The 10,079-nt window shown below is 40.0% G+C and overlaps 1 protein-coding gene across 2 annotated transcripts in view; it reads left to right on the top strand.

Moving 5' to 3' along the window:
- Positions 1-1,395: 1,395 nt before the first annotated feature.
- Positions 1,396-10,079, top strand: part of LOC107720963 (transcription factor Dp-2-like) — a 68,380-nt gene continuing 59,696 nt past the window's right edge. For both annotated transcript variants that reach the window (XM_016528801.1, XM_016528800.1), the window contains exon 1: positions 1,396-1,479. The gene's annotated coding sequence lies outside the window, so the exon portion shown is untranslated. The remainder of the gene's footprint in view (positions 1,480-10,079) is intronic.

Here is a 10,079-nt window from a genome sequence, read left to right as displayed (position 1 = left end):
TGCTACTTGTCAGCAAACTCAGCATACATCAAGACTGCACGCCCTGTGAAGATCAGAGTTTGGCGTCACGATCGTCTTCACAGGAAATCCTCTCCACAATGAATTATGGGCCAGCCCTGTGTGAGATGATGTACTGCTGTTAGCTCGTCCCTTGAGGTTTTGCCTTCTCATTCCCTGTTCAAGTCTGGCTTTTTCAGTCACAAACAAACCTCACAGAGTGCTCTCGCAATTCAGCTGAATGCAGGAAGTATTAAATGCATCTTAAAATCAACTGTGAAAAATCTGTGAATTAGCAAAAGTTTCCTGCAAGATGCAAAATGTACCCATTGACAGTGCTGACAGTATATATTTTTTTGCAGTCATGACATGCACTTATGAAGAGCAGGTGTGGCCCCTGGGTGCTGCGGCGGGCTTGTCATGGCTTCTTTTCTTATCAAATTCCAATCTGCACACACTTTTGTAGTTCTTGCTTATTCAAATGAGCAACTGCCACTTCAACTTCAGTTTTTAATTTTGGCTTGTATAGGTTTAAGTTCTATGTAAATTTTTTTATGTGTATATGCATATATTTACATCTGACAACTTACAGCGCGCACACACACACACACACACACACACATATATATATATATATATATATATACACACACTGTACCTACCTTGAGAAATATTCATTGCAAAGGTGTTTCAGCTAGCCCTGGTCTCACTTGAACTCCTATATTTCATACAAGTGTGACCTATATATCCATATAGGCCTATGAATCGCGTTAATTTGATCCAGGGATATGACTGTTAAGCAACTAAACTCTTTTAGCCACATTTTAGGGATGCAAAGCTGTTGCTACAACGCCTTCCTTCCAGGCACTTTATTATGTGTAATAATGTGCAATATGGTAATGAGCTTTTGATGTCTTCGGTTCAGGAACCAAACTTTCCACAGGAAATCGCCCATCGCTCGTTTCAATAATCGAGTAACTTTTAAATAGTTGTTGCAGTCAGTTTTGCAGCCGAACTGGGAAATGGCCTCGCCGAGATTTTTCCTATCTAGTGTCTTCTTCATTGTTTTTGACCAAACACATATTTAAAATTTAAATGTCAAATTAATATACGTCCTCATTAACATGTGATTGCTACCAGATGGCGAACCGAAGTCGCACCACGCCAAAATAACGCAGCGCCGCACAGCCTCCCATTGTTTCCTTTTGTCTGCGTACACTAATTAAAATCAAAATAAAGCCTTTAAATTACTTATCGTCTGGTTATGCGGAGCGGCACGCCTGCTTTACATTTCGCTCAGGACAGCCAATCACCTTCCACCTGGCGTCTGACGTCACAGGCAGGTGTGACCAATCAGAGACGACGGCTGGCTGCCACCGCCAAGCTTGTGTGCGGAGCTCAGCGGAAGTGAGCGCTTCACTCTCATACATCCACAAGCTGTCTGTTTTCCACTTTGACAGAGCAGCTCAACGCACTTCTAAGGTAAGGTGCGTCTCGGCGTATTTAGGATAAGCTGTGAATATGTGACTAAAAAGATAGTGAAAACTTAGGGAATATCAAAAGTGTGTTATATAGGCTACATATTTTGACAGCAGCGTTTATTGTTTATGTGTTCAACAAAGTAGGCGATTTAACACGTTTATTATTCACTTTCATTATTCACTTTCATAATGAGGTTTGAGTAACGTTAATTAGCTTTGGGCTTCGATTACAGCAGTGCAGTTTTGCTGGAAATGTCGATGACGTCTCACGGTCCTGTTTTCAAATGTACTTAGTTAAGTTAAAATGTAATTATGGCGTTATGTTCACTTATAAAGTGCAGATAATAGTATGTTGATAATAGTATCCAGAAGTGTCGAGCTGTCAGCTAGCGGCGGCTCGTCGGTTTGTTCCGCAGCTTTTGCACATTTCCGCTGCTCGGTTCTGACGAGATTAACGTATCGCCGCGTTTCGGTGAGAAGTGCTTCATATTCCCTCATATTTTCTTCTAATATCGTTTCAAATGGAGGTTTTAGGAAGAGCCAGGTAGTTTCTTGTCGGGTAAACTCATAAAACGTTGGCCTTGAGGCGATAATGTCACAATAAACTTCCGAGCATTTTTACCTCAGCTAGCGCTAGTGTTGGGTATTCCTCTCAGTTTTATGTTTTGACGCGTGGTTATGTATTAAACGATTATACAGAACAACAATGTCGTGAGAATCTATATGAGAATAAATATCCTCTTAACAGCTCGAATACATTGTAAAGTACCATGGTAAAGTGATGGTGTTAGGTGAGGATGCTGTGGGCTTTGATATCTAAGTTACTGTACTGTAGTGCTGAATGATTACCATAATCATGTGCCATATATTATGATCCTGGAGCACAAAAGCAGTCTTAAGTCGCTGGGGTATATTTAAACGATTATACAGAACAACAATGTCGTGAGAATCTATATGAGAATAAATATCCTCTTAACAGCTCGAATACATTGTAAAGTACCATGGTAAAGTGATGGTGTTAGGTGAGGATGCTGTGGGCTTTGATAAGTTACTGTACTGTACTGTTGAATGATTACCATAATCATGTGCCATATATTATGATCCTGGAGCACAAAAGCAGTCTTAAGTTGCTGGGGTATATTTGTAGCAATAGCCAACAATACATTGTATGGGTCAAAATTATCAATTTTTCTTTTATGCCAAAAATCATTAGGATATTAAGTAAAGATCATGTTCCATGATATTTTGTAAGTTTCCTACCATAATTATATCAGAACGTAACTTTTGATTAGTAATATGCAGCGCTAAGAACTTTAAAGGCGATTTTCTCAATATTTTGATTTTTTTGCACCCTCAGATTCCAGATTTTTAAATAGTTGTATCTCAGCCAAATATTGTCCTATCCTAACAAACCGTACATAAATGGAAAAAGTATTTTTTGAGAAAAAAATTCAAATAAATTGACCCTTATGATTGCTTTTGTGGTCCAGGGTCACATTTATATTGTACCATGGTCAATACCACATTGTACCACGCACTAAAAATCATGTTATTAATACGGTAGATAACAAAAAAACAACCATGGTACAGATATGTTTTGCCATATTGCCACTTTTTAAATAACAGTTCTGAGAATATTTACCAATATGTTCAGACGAGTTTGTCTCTTGAAATGTTTCGTTTGTGGTTTCTTTCCCCTTTGAGACTGTCTGTTTTTGTGCTGTTTTGCACCGTTTTGTGGAGAAACACCTGAGCCTTGTTATTTAGGCTTGTTCACTAGGCCGTGAAGTAAACGTTGAAGAAAATATTCAAGAAGAGGCTTAAACAGAGAAGCATTTGAGAGTGTGTTTGGTGTGGTAATTGGACAAGAAAGCTGTGGAGTGTGAGGTCATGGGGTTTTTGTTGGCTTCGTGTACTGAGATTGCAGGCCAGGCTGTGTCAGATTTGAAGCAGACATCTGTTGCTCCCACACAAACGGTCTGGATATTTAATCCTTCCAGTGGAGAGGAGGAGGAGGAGGCAAATGAGACCCCCATCCTAGCAGAGCTCACAGCTTTTGTGACAGGTGTCCCCCTGCTATTCAGCACCTCAAGCAACTTTTCCCGTGTGTGTGAAGTGGTGGAGGCTTTGTCTGTTTATTTCTCTGTCTGTGGTTGCGTCTCTGCTGGCGTACTGGAGAAAAACTCAGCGTCAGCTAGTCAAGCAGTATTGAATGTAAAGTTCAGATGTATTGATCTGTTGACCTGCGCCTGCATTGTTGTGACGCAGCTGTCACGTGAGAGGCTGCGGTCTGTCTTTGTGTGTTTGTATTTGCACACGCACAAAAGAGAGCGAAAGGACAGAGAAAACACACACCACGGATCCTTTTTGGCGCCATTTCCCAGCTGTCTTGCTCGCTGGTGTGTGCTCAGTGTCACTGTAACATGCCCCACGGGACGCGCTCGTACAGTTAGCGCTCCGCCGCCTGCGTGTGTTCACAGAGCGTAGGTGTGTGTTTGTGCGTCTTGCTGTGTGTGTGTTGAAGCCCAGTCCTCCTGGGAGACTAAACTTGACCTTCTCCATTCATGTTGCAACACAGCAGTTTCCATCCTAGGAAGCAGGAGATCCAGCGTTGGGTTTCCGGATTGCTCAAAGTATGTATTTATTCACAGCGAGTTATTAGCACTTTTGGATTAGTTATTTGAATTTATTCTTTAAAGAACATCAGCACTTCATGTGTAGCTTCACTATAGTTGCTCAGTAAGGCAGTGGTTCTCAGTCCTTTTGATTTAAAGGCACCTGTTGATAATATAGGCTAAGCTATTTTGGTTATTTCTGTGGTAGTTATGAAAAACCTGTTTGTTTTCAGACCTTTTATTAACAAAAACTGAGAGTATTTGTATAAAAATAAATGATATGAAGGAAAAGTTCACCCAAAAATGAAAATTAGCTGAAAATTCACTCACCCTATGGACGTCTAAGATGTAGAGGAGTTTGTTTCTTCATCAGATTTGGAGAAATGTAGCATTGCATCACTTGTTCACCAATGGATCCTCTGCAGCGAATGGGTGCCGTCAGAATGAGAGAAATAAAAACATCACAATAATCCACAAGTAATCCACACCTCTCCAGTCCATCAGTTAACATCTTGAGAAGCCAAAAGCTGTGTGTTTCTAAGAAACAAATCTATCATTAAGACGTTTTTAACTACAAAAAGTTGCTTCTGGATGAAATATGAGTCCATAATCCATAATCCTGCTTCCTCCAGTGAAAAAGTCCATCCTCTGTTGTCCTCTCACATCAAAATCCACCCACATAGGCTATTTGTTTAAAACTGGTTTGGACTGTTTTTGCTTAAACAGTTCTTGATCTGTGTATATTTCTCTCCTGATTCAGGTAAGACAACTTTTTTCACTGGAGAAAGCAATATTATGGATAGTGTATTTTAGTCAGAAGCAACGGTTTGAGTTTAAAAATGTCTTAATGGTGGATTTGTTTCTTACAAAAACATAGCTTTTGGCTTCTCAAGACGTTAACTGATGGACTGGAGTGCTGTGGATTACTTGTGGATTATTGTGATGCTTTTATTTCTCTCATTCTGACGGCACCCATTCACTGCAGAGCATCCATATCTGTGTATATTTCTCTCCTGATTCAGGTAAGACAACTTTTTTCACTGGAGAAAGCAATATTATGGATAGTGTATTTTAGTCAGAAGCAACGGTTTGAGTTTAAAAATGTCTTAATGGTGGATTTGTTTCTTACAAAAACATAGCTTTTGGCTTCTCAAGACGTTAACTGATGGACTGGAGTGCTGTGGATTACTTGTGGATTATTGTGATGCTTTTATTTCTCTCATTCTGACGGCACCCATTCACTGCAGAGCATCCATTGCTGAGCAAGAGATGTAATGCTACATTTCTCCAAATCTGATGAAAAGTCTGTGTACCCATGTTGTTACAAACCCATGTGACTTTTTTTTTTCTTTTTCTGTGGGACACCAAAGGGATTACCTTTGTATACTTTTTATGATCCAACATGGACATAAAAACACCGACTTAGAATTTCATTTATGAATTAAATGGCTTCAAAAATGTGTTTGCAGCTTGTGGTTAGTGTTGGGCGGTATGACCAAAAATTTATATCACGGTATTTTTAAAAATGATACCGGTTTCACGGTACATGACGGTATTTTTTTTTTCATGCATGACCGGGTGTTAACCATATTTTCTACTGATTGAGAGAGGAAATACTGCAGTATATTGACTTGGAATGCCCTATTTTACTGTCATGATGAGTGAATATTGTCAAAAAATACCACACTAAATAGTGACTAAACACGACCCCTTTTAATACATGTTAACCAGGAGTCACTCTCATTTATAATCGTGGCATCATCTGATAAAATCAACATGCATCTACACTAAAGAGCGGCTATGCGGTTGTTTTGGCTATATTACTTTTTTGTCTCATGCAGCGCACTGCCTGCGTCTGAGTAACAAACTAAAAAAAACAACAAACAAAAAAGTGCATGTGATATTAACAGACGAACTGTTAATTATATCATAACAAAAATAAACACCGGTATTCGGTATGAACCGGTATACCGCCCAGCACTACTTGTGGTCAACTTTTTTGATTTTGTTATTTGGAAGAGAGCACTATAAACATACTGCAGAACATCTCCTGGTGTGTTTTGTCCAAGAGAAAGTAATGAGGATGAGTACATTGTAACAGATTTTTCCTTCTCTTTTCACATAAACAGTCAACATGTGTCTGACAGAATGTTACAAGTTTAAAGAATACAGACTGTTTGTATGAGGGAGAGACTAATTAGAACTTCCTGCATTTCCTGTTATAGGAATCTCGGGCATCTGAAATATGGAATGTTGGACATTTAAAAAAAAAAAAAAGTCAGTTGCAGATGTTTAAAAATATGATGTGTTATCAAATTTTCTTTATTTTGACTTATTATTGGTATTATAGCAATCGATTACAGCAGTTGCCCTGAAAGACAAAAACTGACCCTAGAGGAAGTTTACAGTGATGTTGTGCTGCTGTCATCAACATTGGAGCAATTGCATTCTGACAAAATTAATAAACACCAGTGTGTGAGATGAGATCTCGCTCTCCGGAGGTGTAGTTGTACACCTGTAGTTCTTCTCTATGTTCAAGAATACAAAAGGCATCTGAGCCGGAGTCGTGGAGGCTAACCTGTGCCGTGAATCTAGTGTCACACAGTGTATTTGTGTGTGGTTCCTCTTTTCAGTGACCTTACATGACAGCATGAGCCGGGCTGTTTGTATTTCAGACACTCATACGCTCCTCCTCCTCTTGTCCTCTGCGTAGCCCACGCTAATCAGTCGGGCTATAGTAGCGGAGGCCTCCTGGAGAGCGCAGCTCCTTATAACTTTGACAGAAGGACTGATGGGGGATGCTGCTCCAAAGGCTTTTAAAGCCTCAGATCTGCAGTGTCAAACTTATTTTGCACTTGGGACATTAATATTATCTTTCTTAGCTGCTGCGCACCTCTCCGTCCCACAATAAATGTTGGATGACCTCGTTGTTGCCATGGAGACGCACTGAGCCGCACGAGTGACAGATGGAGGGGGTTACAGAAAGACGAGGGAGTGATCTGTCCTCGAGGATGGAAACCCCCACCACAGCTTTGGAAAGTCCTGGGACCAGAGCATGTGAGCGAAGCGGAGCGGTGTGACGCTCCGCTACGTTTTCCGCTCTATGGACGTGCGCTCCACTCAGTCGCTCTAACCGCCCAAGCAAGCGCTCCGTTAATATTCCGCTCACGCTCGCCGTAAACCAACTCCCGCTCAGATCCCGCTCCGTTCTGTAAAGAACAAATTTGCGTGCATTATATTAGATTATAAATTACTGCTGCCTATATCTAGCCAGTTTCTTCTCCCTGCTCATTCTTAACTTTGATTTTTACTTTACATTTATGTATAAGGCTTGCAACTTCGTTGAAACAATATCTGGACTCCATAACTGCTCTACTATTCTCGATCTCTACAGATTCTCGAACAAGCAAATCACCAAACGGCATTCTCGGTTGAGCGAGCGGCGCTGAGCGTATTGAGCGAGCGGAGCGGAATCTTCAGAAAGGCGCTCTGCGCTCTTAAGGAAATATTACCACTCCGCTCACGCTCCGCTCCGCTCACATGCTCTGCCTGGGACTCTTGAATGATGCAGCTCGTGCTGGTGGATTACAGCTCACTAGCTTCTTCCAGCCAGCAGATCTCATAACTGACCTCACGTGAACAATAAACCACTAATTAAACTAATTTAATACCATCAGCACAACATATTGTGACTTGCACTTTCCCAGTCTGGAAGAGCAAGGGCTGCTGCAGTCTGAAGCCCAGCCTTGAGCAGAACTGCAGGTCTGGACTGACGTTTGACGATTGAAGCCCAAACCCGCCCTGTAAAAGATACCCTGTGGCCTGACCTGACAGGTAGTTCTGAATTTTTAGGCCAAGCCCATTTTTAATTTTCCATCTGACCAGATCACACATGCTTATGTTCATAATAAAACATTACTTTTTATAATGGTCATTTATTTTAATTGGAAGATTTGAAGACTTTTTTTTCTTCTTCAAGCATTAATAATTTAATTTAATTTAATTTAATTAAATTTTTTTACTTTATCAGAATATTAGAATGATTTCTGAAGGATAATGTGACACCAAAGACTGGAGTAATAATAGTAAAAAGTACAAGTAAAAATTCAGCTTTGCGTCATATGAATACTGTATATTATATTTTAAAACATATTCAAATTGAGATAATATTTTACAATATTACTGTTTTTTACTGTATTTTTGATCAAATTAATTGATGAGCATAGGAGGAGACTTAATGAATAATATATTTTAAAAAATTTAGAATCTATATTAAAATAGCATGCAGTTTTAAACATTCAAATATTCTTTTTTATTATTATTTTACAAATTCACACCCAAGTTTATCTTGCACCGTTGGGCTCTGTTTGGGTAGCAGATGATTAAGAACATGGATGAAACCTAAAGTACAGCAGAACTGTGGTTTGTTCTACTTCATAAACCTCATTCTGAATCGATGACCCCCATCCCCCTAAACTACCCTAAAACTATCAAAGCTGGCCTGTTTCTTTAGGCCCCCCGCTACTGCTGTGGATCACCTCTTCCAGGTCAGTGCTTTTCAGTCTATCGATGATCGAGATTGAGAGAAGGAAGAGAGGACAGTGACGAGCAGAGAGAGAAAGGAGGATGAAAGACGGGAGAATCAGAGGTCAGGGTGACAGACGAAGAGCTTGGGGATTTATGGCAGGCCAACTGAAGGACGGAAGAGAATGACAATAGAGAGGGTCACCGCAGGGCGACTGCGTCGTGAGACCACATGTGTGGATGAGAGCTCACATGTAATGGGAAGAACTGCAGGTTTCTGCTTGTAGAGGTTTGCTGAAATCTAGAAATGGAGAAATGAGGTGGCCGATAATGCTGTTGATTTATATATTGCCTATGCCAAACTTGCAGTCGTGGCGGTAGGGTGTTATAGTTGTCGCTATATGGTCTCAAATGGTTTATTAGTAAGTAAAAGGCAGTGACAGTAGGACTTTTCCACTCATAATGCAATAGATCTTTGTGTTTTGTGTGGCATTTGTGTGCATGATCATTGTGGATTTTGCATTCACCCAGTGAGCAGCTCGACACCGCAGACGAACGATGCATATGCATGTTTACATTTAAATGCTGCCTCATCTGTTCAGGGTTGCTCTGCTTTCAATGCATCACGCTGCCCTGCACATAACCGTTTTGCTGCTGCGCTTTCAAGCATGTGGAAACCACAACATGACTGCGCTGAAAACAGCACAACAATGCAGAAAGTTCCATTACATAGGCCCAGAGTCATTTGACTGATAGTTTGGGTTAATACCTAATCCATCTAGTAATCAAAGCTTGTAAAAGATCAACATCAAGCAATTATAATGCCATTTTCAAACATGTGTAAATGCTCATACATCTGATTGTGGGTTTAAAAGGGAATTGTGGTGCACTGAGAACCTGACACTTGCATTTTCAAGAAAATGTGTGTGGTACTGGTGGTTGCCAAGGCTGTGCAGTTGTTAAAGTGTTCTGTGTAGCTTTTAAGGTATTGTAGATAGTTGTCAGGGTGTTGTGTCGTTTTCTAGGTGGCTGTTTACTGGTCCGAGTCCATCTTAAGTCTCTGATATTCTATGCTTTGCAAAAAACCCACTTACATCAAGAAACCCTTTTTCAACATTGATGTGAAAATGCACTGTCCAGACTTAAATGAAGGTCCCATATTGTCAAAACTGAAATTTCCTGGCTTTTTTCCAAATATATATTCTTAAGGACATCAAAACCTAAAATAAAACTCCAGAAAGATGTAAAATATGTGACCTTTAAATGATTGTAATTCATGAACGCCTTTCTAACAAAACCTAAGGTTGGTCTCTTTTTAAAGGGGTCATATGATGTTGCTAAAAAGAACATTATTTTGTGTATTTGCTGTAATGAAATGTGTTTATGCGGTTTAAGGTTCAAAAAACACATTATTTTCCACATACTGTACATTACTGTTTCTCCTCTATGCCCCGCCTTTCTG

This window comes from Sinocyclocheilus rhinocerous, unplaced genomic scaffold (assembly GCF_001515625.1).
Source record: "Sinocyclocheilus rhinocerous isolate Xijiao unplaced genomic scaffold, SAMN03320098_v1.1 scaffold2256, whole genome shotgun sequence".
Lineage (NCBI taxonomy): Eukaryota > Metazoa > Chordata > Actinopteri > Cypriniformes > Cyprinidae > Sinocyclocheilus > Sinocyclocheilus rhinocerous.
This window is presented reverse-complemented; position numbering and strand designations above follow the sequence as displayed.